This window comes from Phascolarctos cinereus, unplaced genomic scaffold (assembly GCF_003287225.1).
Source record: "Phascolarctos cinereus isolate Bilbo 61053 unplaced genomic scaffold, phaCin_HiC Scaffold_4;HRSCAF=312, whole genome shotgun sequence".
NCBI classification, from domain to species: domain Eukaryota; kingdom Metazoa; phylum Chordata; class Mammalia; order Diprotodontia; family Phascolarctidae; genus Phascolarctos; species Phascolarctos cinereus.
Genome location: NW_027555847.1, coordinates 195909945 through 195924949, shown reverse-complemented (window position 1 = coordinate 195924949; position 15005 = coordinate 195909945). Strand labels below are relative to the sequence as shown.

Below are 15005 nucleotides of genomic sequence, written 5' to 3'. Positions count from 1 at the left end.
CATTGTTGTCCTCTTCCGAGTTTATGTCTTGCCTTCCGTGTCACCATAATAAGTTTCTATGGTCAGATTCTTTTTTTGCTGCTTTTTGCTCATCTTTTTTTTGGGGGGGAGGGGAAGGGGTTTTTCCTTTCTTTTAAATTTAGCTCTGCATCCAGGATGGAAGGGGCACTGTCTAAGGCCTCTTGTGCCAGTGGCTGCAGGCCCTGGCTGTTCATTTGATGCTGTGTTGACGTTGCCTGGAGGCCCCCAGGGGACCTTCATGTCTGGTACTATGCTGATGGGATGGGGTGAGGAGTGGCTGGTGCTGCTGGAGGCTCTAGGGGTCTGGTAGCTTACCTAGTGCTAAGCTGGGGTCTTAGTGGTGGTGTCTGGCTTGTGCTGAGGCCCAGTGGAATGTTTCTGCATTTCCTGGGCCTCCACTGAAGCATGTGGAGGTCTAGTCACTGGAGGATGCCTGTTCGCCCAGGGCTACATATGGTACATGGTGGTTCTCAGAGTTGGAGTCTGCCAGTTCTCCGGGCTATGTTAAGGCATGTGGGAGGTCCTAGTGTTGCAGTTTGCCTGCTTCACCACATTGGGGGTCATGATCTCAGGATTTTTTATTTTAAAGAATAAAAAAGAGAAAGAGAAAGCAGTTCAGCAGAATTAATCTACACATGTATCAAGTTCAGCAATATATGTAGTATTCCATATCCAAAGGCCCCCACTTCTGGAAAGAAGGAGAGAGAGGCATTTTTATATTTCTGCATCAGGACCAAGTCTATTATATTTACGATGTTCAGTCTGAATTTTGTTATTGTTGTTCTTTCTAGTTATATATTGCTATATTTTGTTTTCCTGGTTCTGTTTATTTTACTTTGCACCATTCCATGTAAGTCCTTCAATGCTTGCCTGTATTCTTTATACTCATCATTTCTTATAGTTTGGCAATATTTTATCATACTCACAGTTTGTTTAGCTATTTCCTATATCCCAGTGGGCATTTACGTTGTTTCCAATTTTTTGCAACTACAAAAATTGTTACGATCAGTATTTTGGTGTATCTTTGACCTTTCTGTTTTTTTACCTCCTTAGGGTATTGGCAAAGGGATGTCTGGGTCAAAGGGTATGGACACTTTAATAATTTTCTTAGCATAATTCCAAATTGCTTTCCAGAATAGTTAGATCAATTCCTAATTTCAATAGTGTATTTGTGTTTCTTGCTTTTCCATAACCCCTGTAAAAATGATTATTTTTACCTTTTGTCATCGTTATCATTTTGCTGGGTGCAAGGTGAAACCTCACAGTTGTTACAATTTGGTTTGCTCTCATTTTTATCGATTTGGAACAATCTTTCATATGGTTGTTAATAGTTTGGCAATTTTTTGAGAACTGCTTATTCATATCCTTTGACAACCTATTCAATCCTTTTGGCACCGTATGTTTATGGTAGTCCCCTATACATTTTGGATTATCAGAACTGCAATCCAATGATTTAAGACAATTTCTTTTTTTTGTTAGTTTGTTTCTTTGGTTGGGTTTTTTTCGCTTTTAGGCAATTGGGGTTAAGTGACTTGCCCAGGGTCACACAGCTAGTAAGTGTCAAGTGTTTGGTCTGAGGCCGCATTTGAACTCAGGTCCTCCTGACTTCAGGGCTGGTGTGCTATCCACTGCGCCACCTAGCCGCCCCAATTTAAGACAATTTCAAAGGACTCATGATGAAAGAAAAAAAAATCACCTCCAGGGAGAACTAATGACTTCTGAGTATAAACTGAATCACAGTTTTCCCACTTGATTTTTCTTGCTTTTTTTTTGCAACATAACTATTGTTTGTTTTTTGTTTTTGTTTTGTTTTTTTGATTTTTGGTGAGGCAATCGGGATTAAGTGACTTGTCCAGGGTGACACAGCTAGTAAGTGTCAAGTGTCTGAGACCAGATTTGAACTCAGGTCCTCATGACTCCAAGGCTGGGGCTCTATACACTGTGCCACCTAGCTGCCCCCAACAACATGACTATGTTTTACATGACTTCACATATATAATGATTATCATATTATTTGCCTTCTCAATGGGTAGAAGAAGAGATAGAAGGAGGAGAGAACTTGGAACTCAAAATTTTAAAATGAATTTAAAAAAAGAATTGTATCAGAGATATTCAATGAAAAACAAATATTTCCCAATTAAACAATTTTCCTTCTTATCTTAGGTGCACTGATTTTATTAGAGAAAAAGCTTTTAAATTTCATATTCATGATATAGTAGGAAATGCCCTGGATTTGGAGTGTTAGGACTTGTGTTCAGATCCTAGCTTTGTCACTCACTACTTGTGTGACTTGAAGTCATTCAAACTCCCTGGATTTTAGTTTCCTTGTCTTTAAAATGAGAGGGTTGAATTAATTGGATTATAAGGTTCCTTCCAGCTATAAAACAATGATTCTGTTACCTACAATATTCCTACAAACTGTGCTAGCATCTGTAGATGATTTTTGATGGGAGAGAGGGGACCTTGACCTTTGGGATGGAAACTCTCTCTATTGATACAAAAGCAATGTGGTATATAGTAACTAGAGAACCAGTCTTGAAGTCAAGGGACATAGTATTAAATCCTGCTACTTATGCTAGCTATGTGAATATTGCCAAGTTATTTAAAGTCCCAGTGTCCTAGGCAACTCTCTGAGACTACAAGTTATAGCAACAACTACCTTACCTAGCCCTAATCACTGAAACAGTGTTGCCTCAGTCAGACTGAGACCTATTAAAGACCTTAGCTTAGGGGCAGCTATGTGGCACAGTGGACAGAGCACCAACCCTGGAGGCAGGAGGATCTGAGTTCAAATCTGCCCTCAGACACTTGACACTTACTAGCTGTGCGACCTTGGGCAAGTCACTTAACCCCATTTGTCTTGCAAAACAAAACAAAACAAAACAAAACAAAGACCTTAGCTTAAAACCATCTCCCACTGCATCTCCAGTCATCCTGATCTATATCTTGCCACTGGACTCAGAAGGCTCTGGAGGAGAAGATGAGGATGACTTTGCACAGCCCTCCCTCACTTAAATCCAATTCACTTGCATGTCATGGCAAAACATCCCTGATATCATGACCCTCTTTGAGAAGTTATAGACAAACTGCTGATCTGCTCTTAAGTATATGAAAAAAACATATAAGATATGATACTCATTCTCAAGAAGCTCACACTGTAATTGGCGTCACAAAACTGACATAGTTAAGTAATCAACTTTGTAATCTAAGTACATTAGGAATGGAGGTAGAGAGCTTTATATACACTGGGGTCTTCAGAAAAACTCACTCAGTGGATCAAATGTGAGTTGAACTGGGCCTTAAAAGGATTGGTCTGATTTACATAAGCAGAGAGGTTAGGAAGGAGAGTATTACAGGTGGAAGAACAGCATAATTAAAAACAGAGATGTAGGAATGAGCATAGTATATGCAGGAGACAAAAGGAAGAAGGGGAGGAAGAATGAATGAACAACTCATTTCTCTAATTTTGGGGAGATCAGTCTTAAAACCATTCCCCAAAAGAATAAATAACAATGGAGTTAAGAAAATGACATATTACTTGAGTATCTGTAACAGAAGCATTCAGGAATTGGAAGCTCTCTAGAATTAGCTACATAAATCCAGATGTGCCCATTTACTACGGGCAGATTTCCAATATTGTAGGAGAAAAAGCAACCACAACATTAAGGACTTAGTCCCCATACAAGAAAAGAGCAGCTGCCAGTAATAGCATTTGAAAGAGTGTGGGCTTATGAATCATGATTGTTGAAGTTTATCCTGCTACTGAAAAAAGCTGCCACAATTGATGTGTTTGTGAACTGAAGACATAACTAAGTGGGGAAAGGGGGACATGATCAGATAGGGTACCAAAGACAGACAATGCCAGTCAAAGCACAACTGCTTCATGAAATTTTCATTTCAACCCTTTTCTGTGATTTAATTTTCATCTTAATTCATAGAGAAAAAATACTTCCACTCCAGTGCACTGAGAATACAGCTTCTGTAGCAGGGAGAAGAGCTCATTAAAGCTATTGTGCTGTAATGGCATAGTCAGAGAAAAACAAAATCATTAAGAAAATAGGTCTGGTTGAACTAGTCACATTAATCACCCAATCCAAACCAGTACTAGAGGTGGCAATCTTGCCTATACAAAGCATAGCTTAACCCCCATATGTCTTGCTTAAGAACAGAATTTCCCCAAAGTATCTCTGGAGTAAGAAATAATTTCTGATCAGAAATGAAGAAGAAGGTGGCAGACTTGAAAAGGGTTCAGTGGCAAGGTGCCAGAAATGACTAATGGGTTAAGGCAGAATATATCAAATCTTCTCGGTCACTTAACCTCTTCTATAACTCCCTCTCCCAACATAATATTTTCCCCTGTTTTTCTCATGTTTATTTATAAACAATAAAGACAAAAGTAACAAGTCTTGCTCCTTATGCCAATCACATCAATTGCTCAGTCTCATCTCCTGATGCCCAAAGGATATTGCATCTTCTTTTGATGATAAACGTAGCTTATTTATTTGATGGACAAAACAGGGAAGCAATGGCCAGGTAAACTGTGTGTGCCAAGATAGAAGAATGCATCTTGGTGCCCAGTTTTATAGAAATAGGTGCCAGAAACAGTCCTTTTTAGTATGGTAATAATATGGCTCTGCAACGACACATACCATAGTTTTATTGTAAAATCAAATAAGCCACTCAATTGCTTCCAATCTAGCACTGTGTTTGCCAAGAAAGAAAGAAAGAAAGAAAGAAAGAAAGAAAGAAAGAAAGAAAGAAAGAAGAAAGAAAGAGGAAGGAAGGAAGGAAGGAAGGAAGGAAGGAAGGAAGAAGGAAGGAAGGAAGAAGAAGAAAGAAGAAAGAAAGAAGAAAGAAAGAAAGAAAGAAAGAAAGAAAGAAAGAAAGAAAGAAAGAAAGAAAGAAAGAAAGAAAGAAAGAAAGAAAGAAAGAAAGAAAGAAAGGAAAAGAAAGAAGGCAAATAACTATTGGTCACTGTCATGAGCAGCTACTCTGAATCTGGTATTTTATGTTTTTAAGTTATCTTCTAAAAGATGACTTTGAAAGATCTTTTTAAAATGGTTTAGTGCTTTACATACCCCTGGCTATGCCAGGTTAAAATCATATCTATTCAGAACATTTGCCTTTAACATACAACTATTATATTTATAATGTTTAATATAAATTTTCTAGTACTCTCTCAAGACAGACAAAGCTGGAGCATTATCTTCACATTTTAACATCAATGTTACCTTTCCAAAGCACTTTATTAATTCATTCAATGAATACATATAACGAGAACCCACTATTGGCAAGATGCCACATAATTTAACATCTTTCCTTTTCCTGTTGCAGCTTGGTATGTTAGAAAGAACACTGCATTTAGAATCAAAAGACTGGGGTTCAAATTCCAACTCTTCTATCTATTGACTTTTTCCCTAAGGTGATTGCTCAAATCCATTGAGGTAATATGTGTAAAGTGCTTCTAACCACAAAGCACTACAGAACATAAATACAAGCAGCCTGTCATAATGGAAAGAGCATTGTATTTGGATTCAGAAGATAGAAGTTTGAGTTTTGGCTCTGACACTTATTAGGCAGATAACAAATAACAACCTTTATAAACCTCAATTTCCATATCTGTAGAAAAATAGGTAGAAATATACTTCTTAACTTGCAAGATAATTGGAATGAATATACTTTGTTAACTATAAAGCACTAAAAATTTTAAGTTTTTTATTATTCTCATCCATTTCCTGCTCCCTAAGCACTGAGTTTTGCTCAGGGCTTTGTCCTGGGCCATATTCCTTTCTCTCTCTACACCTCACTAGTTGACCTTATCCAGTCCAGTATTTTCAATTATCACCTCCCTGCAGAGGTATCTCAGATATAGATATACAGCCTTAATTTCTCTCCTGAGCTCCAGTCTCACATTTTCAGTTGCCTACTGGAAACCGATTTAGTGCATGTCCCATTGGTATCTCAAGTAATTATGGAACTTCTGTCTCTCTCTCCTTCTCTCTCTCTGTCTCATTCTACCTCTGTGTGTCTCTATATCTCTGTCTCTGTCTCTCTCCCTATCTCTCTCTCTCTCTCTCTCTCTCTCTCTCTCTCTCTCTCTCTCTCTCTCTCTCTCTCTCTCTCTCTCTCTCTCTCTCTCTCTCTCTCTCTCTCTCCTCCCACCTCCTCTCTCTCCTATAGCTAATTGGTAACCAAATCCTGTCAATTCTACCTCCATGAAATCCCTTCTCTTCAATCATTTCGCCAACATTCCAGTTGTTAGTTCTGTCTCTCTATCAATTTATCTTATATTACACTTATCTGGCTACATGTGCAACATTTATCCTTGCTATGTGATTCCTGGCATTTGTTTGGGGGAAATAATTTAACATAATGACAGGAAAAATATGAAATGTATGTGGACATATGTTTTCCAGTATTTCTGCATTTCTTTTTCATTTTGCCCTTGAAAAGTTATGAAGTCCATTCGTGCTTGCCATCCTTTCTATGCTATTATGTTGTTGGCAGGACAGGTGACCACCCACACACCCAGTGCTGCAGATGAGCTGGGACAGAACCCGAAAAAGTATAGAAACAAAAACAGACACTGGAAGCAGAGACAAGATTATGTTTACTGGAAGCAATGTAGAATCAGAAAGAAGGACCAGGAGGCAGACCAGCATTGTGTGAAACCTCAGCAGCTAGTGAGTTCAGGGCACTAAATCCATGTCACCTTGCAGAAGTTCCCTTGCTGTTTTCTCCAGTTGTTTGCATAGCTGATCCTGATTAGTTCCCTGCACATAGTCCCTTGCAGTATTCTTTTCCCCATCCACTAGCTGGTAGAAAGTTTGGAAGGAAGGCATTGGGAAAAAACAGTTTTTTGTTTGTTTCTTTTACACTTTTGCTCTGTGTCTTCTCTCTTGTAGGTATTCACTTACTGTATTCTAATCACTGATGTGGTCACTAAAGAGCTAAGTGTCTAAGTTTCATGAATAAAGTTAGCCCATCAAAAACAGGTTTCCCAAATGTGAAGTGGGAGGCTTCGAGCCAAATTAAGACTTCTATAATTATCATATTTAGAAGCAATTTTCCATTTCCTTGCTTCAATATCCTTAGCCTAGGGATTTTTAACCTTGGGTCCACAAACTTGTTTTAAATTGTTTTTCTGTTATTTCAATACCATCGCTTTCCTTTGTAATCCTACGCATTTTATTCTATGCATTTAAAAACATCACAAAAAAGGGAGATACATAGACTTCTCCAGACTGCCAAAGGAGTCCATGACATTAAAAAAAAGAAGCTAAGAAGCCCTGCCCTAGCCTAGATCAATTTTGAATTTGATCAACCCCACACCAAGAGCCCTGCAGAAATAGGTGTTTGAAAAGGCAATGAGAAGGGTGAATAAATCTGAGCGCCCTCTGGTGACCAGTAGGGATTACTGTAGCCTTAAAGAATGCCTGTGCTACTCACAAGTGAGTAGCACCACCAGGTGGCCTATTTACATATGACACTTCCTATATGATTAATTAATTGACAGCCTACTTTCCTGTAGGATGCAGAAATCAGGAAAATGAGCAAGGAAGTTATTGCTACTGCAATATTTGTGACAGCCTACATGTGCAATCTTCCCCTAGTACTACTGAAGTTCCTTGACTAGAGGGCCTGTTTTGTTTTTGTGTTTTATTCTTAGTACCTAACACAGTCTATAGATTTTGCGCTTTGGCGCATAAATGTTTAAGCAATGCTTTGCAAAAGGGAATGTGATCCTCCCCACTACCCTGTAGGATATATAAGGCAAAATAAATTATCCTCTTTTGACCACTGAAGAAACTGAGACCCAGAGAAATTCACTGACTTGCCTAAGCTCAAACACAGCAATAATTAGTGGCAGGGCTACCATGAAAATTTATGCCTCCTGAGTCAGTCAATCAGTAAACATTTATTAACTGCCGACTATGTGTCAGGCACCATGAGTCTTTAGCCCAGTGTTGTTTCCATGGTTCTATATTGCTTCAGGAATGACAACATAACTTAGAGCAGTCTTGCCACTAGCGTATTCATTTTTTATGCATTTTGAAGGGAAGGATGGGGGAAAATACCCAAATACTAATTTATAAGTAGTGTGATTATATATTCAAGGGTTTTTTGCTTTTTAAAAAATGTTTAATGCTGAGGGTCTTTCCTAAAACTCTATGTTTGATTCTTCTAGAAAGGCCCTGTTTGCCATATAGGAACACTCTAATAATGGAAATTATTCTTTCATCAAGCACAGCTCATACATTTAGCACTGAGTTTACTCTTGTTTACTCAAACATTCAGCATTTCTTACTTAGCATGTTTTCAGGACTTTAAAAGCCATTTTTAAATGAAATTAATTTCAAATATGATTCATAGTGCATCAAAAGCAGCTCATTTATCTAAGGAAGCCTCATAACTAATTGGCAGCTGTATTCTCAGAGGAGAAACAACCTAGTGACTGAGAGACTTGGGGGAAGGCATGCCAGCAACCCCCTTAAAGCCAATTATATGAGGTGATTATGAGTGTTACATCCTTAGATACGCCTAATTTACCATCACCTGCCTGCTTATAAATGCAGAAACAAGCAAGAAAGAAAAATTCCTAAACATTTAGAATAGCTTTAAAAAAAAAAAAGAAAAGGTACTAGATAGGGAGAAAGGAGATAGTATGTAGAAGTTATAAATGAAAATGATAGTGGCTATTTACTGTCCTATTACTATAGAACCAGCTAGTCCCCACCTATTCTGGCCTTCATCATCTTCTAATTATTATAGCAACATCTATATCTATCTGTCTAGACATATATATATGTGTGTGTGTGTGTGTGTGTGTATACATATGTGTATGTGTGTGCACGTATGTGTGTGCATACATATATGTATGTGTGTTTGGCTTTCTAAATGTTTTAAGTAAAAAGTCCTTATCAGGAATGATCATGTTATTTGCTTTAATTTTAAGTCAGTGGCAGTGTTATGTACGGTTCTCCATAAAGCTGAAAAGCAAATGTAATTCCTGCTCTCTGGGCCTTTAGTCAATGTAAATATACAAAATGCAAATAGGACACTAATTAGGAGGGAATTTAGGGTTTACCCTTAGGACATGAAGTGCTCTTGTGTTGTCCACAGTGCTAAACAAAGACAAGCAATTTTGTTGCTGACAGGTAGGTGTGGACAGGAGTATAGAAAAAAAACAAAGCTATAGCCCCACCAGGTTTTCCTAGCCTTAGTAATCCAGTGACACTGGCCTCATTTCTGTTCCTCACACACAATACTACATCTCCCAATTCTGAGTATTTCCTCCGTGTCAGGAACTTTCTCCTTTCTCTGCTTCCTGGTTTCCTTCAAATCTCAGGTAAAGTCTCACATTCCGAAGGAACCTTTTCCCAGTCTTCCTTAATTTTAGCACCTTCCCTCTGAGACTATCTCCAATTTATCCTATTTATACAAACACACATACACATACACATACAGTCATACACAAACGTATATAAATATGCATACACACGTATATATGCACCAATATGTGTGTATATATATATATGTATGTGCATGTATATCATGTTTGTACATAGTTATTTGTATGTTGTCTCTCCCATTAGACTTGTGAACTCCTGGAGAGCAGGGACTTTTTTTGTCATTGTATCCCCAAGCTTAACTGAGTGCCTTACACACTTGACCTGATTTGATCTTTGGTTTTTTCCCTATGAATGGGATGTCCCAGTGAAGACTTCTCAGTGTAATTAAGGTAATGAGTTCAGAAGGTAGGATAGGGTTAAGAATACATTTGTGAGTTATTTTTTTTTGTGACATATATCAGTAGTTAAAATTTGTCTAGTGGTTAAGTCTTAACTTACTTTTTAATCTTATTCAAATGCATCTTTGCCCCTAAAGGAATCTGGCTCCAGAAAACCCTTTAAAAGTTCCTTATCTACTCCCCTTATCTCCTTTTGACAGGAACTTACTCAGATGTCTTCCAGTTCCCAGCACTGTCTGTTCAATCCCTAAGACCTTCCAAAACAATTGTAAATTAGAGTCTGGTATGTAAGATTGAGAGCTGAATTAACGGACAGTTGGGAGAGGGAGGGGGGAATTGAGTCTTTAGGGTTATATAAACTGATTTCTACTTCTGCAGGCTGTCTCCTCTCATCAGAGCCATTGGTGTGAGGACACCCAAATCTCAAGATTTGAAATAATAATAATTATAGCTATAATAAATTAACTTTCTGTTTCTCCTTGGACACCTCTGTGTTTTGTTTTATTTTTAATCTGAGTGGCATCCCACACACCTATGTTCACTTGCATGGTAATATGGGATATAACAAGAGACTCATTGCACATATGAAGTTTCGTTAGGAAAGACAGACTTACAATCAAGGATTTGGTGATAGTTAAAACTAGTTTTCTAACCCCAGGTCATTGTTGGCTAGGGCCAGGGACTTAGTTTAGGTGCCAGGGGAAAAAAAGCAGACAAAGAAATAGATAGTCTCAGCTCGGGACTTTTGCTGGCTTTTCTTCACTGCCTGACTAGACACTGTGGTTCGCAGTCCTAAGATTGGCAGTAAAGGAGCTTTGGCCATCTGCATCCAGTAGAAGCTTTGTAGCCATTGGGCCCCAGTAGACAGCAGAAGAGAGCAGCAGATGGCCCTGAAAAAGCTGAATAGCTGGAGATTAACAGATGAAAGCCAATGGAAACAGCTCAGCAATCAACAGAAATGACACAATATACCAAGCAGAGATAATGCAACTCCCACTAGGGAGCACAGAGGTGACACCTAGTAGAAAGCAATAGAGAGGAGCTCAGTAACATCACCAGAGAATGAATGTCCATAACTCTGAAGTGTCTGAGATGTGGGCCACAAGCCATGTATACTCACTGGCCATACATGTCCCTAAGTTTGTGCCTTCTATATATGCCTTGTTGACATGTTCCAGGCTTTTGCGCTCCCACGCACATGCTTTAGTCATGTGCATATTCTGCATGTGTTCCCTCCATGTATGTTCCCTGATCACACATGTTCTCTGTGTGTGTGTGCCCCTCCCACAGGTGGAATACGTGACTGCATGAGGTAGAACCTTTTTCTTAAAACTTAATTTGACATGGTGCTTGATTAAATGTGTTTTATTTTGACTTAATGTGTCTTACAACCTTATAGAAATAAAGACAGTAGTAGGGGCTTCTGAGATATGTTTTTCAATGGATGCTGGCCCACAAAGTATCTTGAACCCGAATTAGTTTCTTTGAGGCCCATGTATGAAGGCAGCCTCATCTACTTCAAATAATATAGGTGATATAGAGGGCATTTTAGGGGGAATGCTAACAGACTCTAAGCTTCTTGAGTACAGGAAAGGAATTTGTCTTATCCAAACTTTTTATTTCCCACAGTGAAAAGCACGGTAGGCACTCAATAAATGTTCATTGTATTATATTGTGGTGGTATATAATTCTAGTTCTAGCTTCCGTAAATTAAAATAGAAAGGGAGCTGACTTGTCACATAGGAAGTAAAATGTCAACCAAGTCTGTTCCACTTAGCTATTATTTGCAATATATTAAAGGACTTCAAGGCAGAGAAGTAATCTATTCTTTGCCCCACCCCTTTGTGATGAATTGGCCATTTCTATACTAAAGTAATCATGCCTTGGAAGCCTTATAAAAACTGTCATCTTAACTCCATATAATATGTGCTTTAAAAATCACAGTTCTAAGAACTTTCTAAAATTATCTGCATATAGGTGATGACCTGGCAGGATAATTATAGGCTTTTTTTTTGTACTTTGGTTATTAAAGAACTGGTCTTTTCCTATAAAACTCACTTTCTCATCCCATTATTCTCTAACTGTACAACAGATAAAGCCAATGTTTTCATTCACACTTTACTATTAAATTTGGAAGAACTGGAGGTAACAATTTAGGGGTGGGGAATATATAATAGCTTTGTTGCTCTGTTAGTGTGGGGAACAAGACAATGCAATCAAAGGATATTCTTGGCTACTCCATTACCCTACTATTAGAATTAAATGAATAAATTAGCTGTCCTAGACTCCCATTTCTCTAACCACAAAACAGAGACAAAAATATTTACAAAAAATGTTTAAAGTAATCTTTTGTCTTTTTTAAAATCCACTGAAGCACTGCTCTCCCAAGTTGTAAAGAGACTGGTATTTTCAGCAGTTATCAGGACTTTTGTATCTGTGGTGGCCTAGAAAGAATACTAGACTTAGAGATTGACAGTCTGACTTTGAACTTCAGATCCACCACCTCTTTGGACCTGTTTCCTCATCTATTTAAAATAAGGAGGTTGGACTCAATGACCCTCAGGTCTCTACCAGCTCCAAACATATGATCCAAATAAGTATTGTTCTCTTTCACCTTGAGAGCCAATACATTTATTGAAATCATACTCAAAATATTTCTGGCATGCCTCTTTTGGCATTACCTTCAGAATCAGAGAAATACCATTTTGAATAGCATCAAATAAATATTTGCCTAACTGAATTAAAACAAATCTTTACCCTTTGAGGATCAATTTGATTTTTTTTTAAAAAGGCCCATGGTTATTCAGAGACATAACAGGTAAGTGAAGTATGTGCTTGTGGTTTCAAACTTCTCTATTTCTGCTGAAGGCATTACCATTGTAATGTTAGCACCTTGAGAGGAGGAACTGTCTTTTGCCTTTCTTTGTATCCCCAGCAATTAGCACAGTGCCTGGCATATAGTAGGTGCTTAATAAATGTTTATTAATTGACTACTGACTGACAGCATCTTCAGTTCTTATTCTCAGCATTAGCCTGGACTCCTCATTTTCCTTACCTCTTATCTCTAGTCAGTTTCCAAATTTTGTCATTTCTATCTCCACAACATCTTTTCTATCTGGTCCCTTCTTTCCACTCACATGGTTACCACCCTCACCACCTTTCACCTATGTTATCACTATAACCTCCTAATTGGTCTCCCTCTCTCTTCAGTTCATCTAATACACTGCTGCTAAAGTAACTTTCTTTAAGATAGTGAATTCTCTAATAAAGAATGTTAAAAAAAAAAGATATGATTTTTTCTATCCAACCTTCCCAACAAACTCCAGTGGCTCTCTATTGTCTCTACAACAAAATGCAAACTTGAGGGGTGGAGCCAAGATGGGGAAGTAAAAGTAGTGACTTGCTTGAGTTCTCCCCAAACCCCTCTAAATACCTGTAAAAAAATGACTCTAAGCTTAGATTCTTACAATCTAGCTACTGCTCAGATTCTTATAATCTAGCCAATAGTTTACTAATGTTCAGATTCGTTAAGAGTCTGCCCAATGCAACGAATGTTTTAATAAACCTTGGCTTTGGCTGAAAAAAGGCTTGGGTTGAATTCTTTCAGACAGCACCCATGTGTTGTGATTTTGAGGTCCCAGCACCCCTACACCTCTAAACCTCAACATTTTGGTGGCCCATACCAGGAAACTGCCTAACTCCAAGTTCTTCTCCAGGCAAAACTGGAAGATATGTAAGTCTCACCCCTCCCCTCCTTCCTTGCTCTGTAGTTGGGGTCGCTCTCCAAGCACCAAGGCTTGGAGGTGCTTTTTGGACAGACATTTACTAGGCTGTCTCACACCTGACCTGATGCTCTCAGGCTCTCAGTCCACTGGTTTGGTTCAAGGCCATGGACCTGGGTACACCTTCTGCAGCACAGAGGACAAAGATGGACTCTCTATCCAGAAGCATATGCCCAATTCTGTCAGTTCTCTTGGTGCTAGAGAACTGGGGAAAACTGCAGTTGCTTTTTGGTTTCCTGAGGCTTACTTACTTCTTTCCCTCTATACCCCTGAATCCTCCTTCATGGAGGGTATGGGGAAAAGTTAGAGCAGCTAAAAATATCTTGGCAGATCCTGGAGGTTTTGTGATTGATCATTAAGGAGTTTTGAACACCTCCTTACAACCCTGGTCACTCTCTTCCCTTGAGTCTTCTCATAGAGAGTTTCATCCTCTATCCTTCCTTCACCTTTGATTTCTCCCCCACCTGGGAAAGGAAGGAGGGGGGAGGGGCAGCAGCTACAGCATGGGGCCCCCTGGCAATGGCCTTAGGCCCTAAGGCAACCTTTGCCTGGAAGCATCACCCAGGTTCAGCACATCCTGCTCAAGGTAAAGAAACTGGCCTCTGAACTTGGGTAAGCACACTCTATTAAAGTTGTAGTTTTAACTGTTAATGGTATGTTGATGCTCTGTGTAAAGTAATCTGGAAATGCATTTGACAAAATTAAAGTCACCTGACTGGTAATGGGTTTGTTTCAAGTTTCAAATTGGTGAACTTTTTGCATTAGTTATGTCAAGCAACTTTTCATAATTTGGTTTCTGCTAAAATAATTTGGCTATTGTTGGTTATTGTTTTAATGTGTAAACTTGCCAAAAAGTGTGTTTGGGTTTTGTCTTGCTGAGAATTTGCAAGTATATAGAAATAATCTCTAGTGATTGGCTTTTTACACCTGGAGATATAAATCCCGGAAAAGCTTTTCCCAAGCTGTGATTAGTGAAATTTGCTGTGTGAGGTAAAAAGCTCATGGGATTTCATTTTGAGCTGTCTAACGGATCTTAATAATCCACTGATAACTCAATAATCCACCACCTGAGACATGCCACAAGCTATGCAGAGAATGTAATACTGGTGGGAAGTCAGCATTGGGAAAAGCTGAGAGGACAATTTTAGCCTCAGTCTAAGATGGGATCTTCCTGGATCAGTATCCCCATTACATTCCTTTGAAAGGGAATGTTACCCACCTGGCTATTCCTGAGTCTGGCTATGAGGTAGATTTCATACCGCATGGTTGCAAAACTGAATTATCTGAATCAGAATCTGAAACAGAACTAAAGATGTTTTATCCTCTCATATTTGGGGCTCAAATCAAGTCCCTGCAGTCTTTTTTTAAAATGAGATTTGTGTCTTCCAGATTACAGGCCATTCACCTACAGTTGGTAGCAAATAGCAGGTACCAGCCAATGTTCCCCCATC

The 15005-nt window shown here is 38.7% G+C and overlaps 1 long non-coding RNA gene across 1 annotated transcript in view; it reads right to left on the bottom strand.

The window, feature by feature from the left end:
- LOC144456844 (uncharacterized) overlaps nt 1-15005 on the bottom strand; it is a 147041-nt gene that overhangs the window by 33429 nt on the left and 98607 nt on the right. The gene's annotated exons all lie outside the window — the stretch shown is intronic.